Raw genomic sequence first — 1,221 nt, forward strand, 5'->3', positions numbered from 1 at the left:
TTATGGGAATGCCCAAATCAATTTCGCATTGGGCCCATGTGCCAAATATCTGGGAAAATACTTATGGGCATGCCCACATATAATAAACATGGGACCCATATGTCAATTATTTGGGCAAGTAAATATGGGAGGCCCATATTTAATCCAAATGGAGCCCATGTGCCAAATATATGGGAAGTTACATATGGGCATGCCCATATTAAATTTGCATGAGACCCACATGCCAAATAACTGGGCATATAATTATGGGAATGCCCACATTTAATCCACATGGGTTCAATGCGCCAAATATCTGGGAAAATACATATTGGCATGCACATTTTCAGTCTACATGGGCACCACATGCTAAATAACTGGGCAGATAATTATGGGAATTCCCACATTAATCTAAACGGAGCCCATGTGCCAAATATCTGGGAAAATAAATATGGACATGCTCTTGTTCAATCTACACGGCCCCATATGCCGAATAACTGGGCCGATAATTATGGAAATAATACCCGCATTTACTCCGCATGGGGCCCATGTGTTAATAGCTGGGGAAATACATGGGCTTAAGCTAGTGTTTAATTTACACATTTACATATGCCAAATAACAGAGAAGATGACTTTGGGAATGGCCACATTTAATCTACATATGACCCATATGCCAAATATCTGGGAAAATTCATATTGCAATCTACATGGGTCCAATATGCCAAATTCCTATATGCCAAATTCCCATAGGGCCTATTGTGTCAAATATATAGGTAATAATATTTGTGCCTGTGTTTACTCTACATATATAGCCCCATATGCCAAGTAACTGGGCAGATAGCTGTAGGAATATGTACGCCACATGGGGCCCATGTGCCAAATATCTGGGAAAATGCATGGCCATTCTTATCATTCTGCATCATGGGCCCCACATGCCACATACCTGTGCAGATAATTATGCCCTGGATTCCTCTCTGACCCACTGTTAATTATACTTTATTTTTAAGACGTTATACGTAGCTATTATGACATGAATGCTCCATTGCGGTACTTTTTACTTAATAAGTGTAGAAAGTAGAAATACCAGTTTGAATGAAGTTAGCGATGATCGGACCACCGGACTTAAGCCAATGAACTAGCTGTCTTTGGCAGTTCCGGTGTCCCGTTTCAAGTTTTGAATTCACAAACGAAGCGCCCATTCTAGTGCCGTCGTCTTGTAGCGAGTGTAAAGGAAGGAAGATTCAT

This window comes from Anneissia japonica, unplaced genomic scaffold (assembly GCF_011630105.1).
Source record: "Anneissia japonica isolate Jap-2015-1 unplaced genomic scaffold, ASM1163010v1 scaffold943_len131696_cov117, whole genome shotgun sequence".
Lineage (NCBI taxonomy): Eukaryota > Metazoa > Echinodermata > Crinoidea > Comatulida > Comatulidae > Anneissia > Anneissia japonica.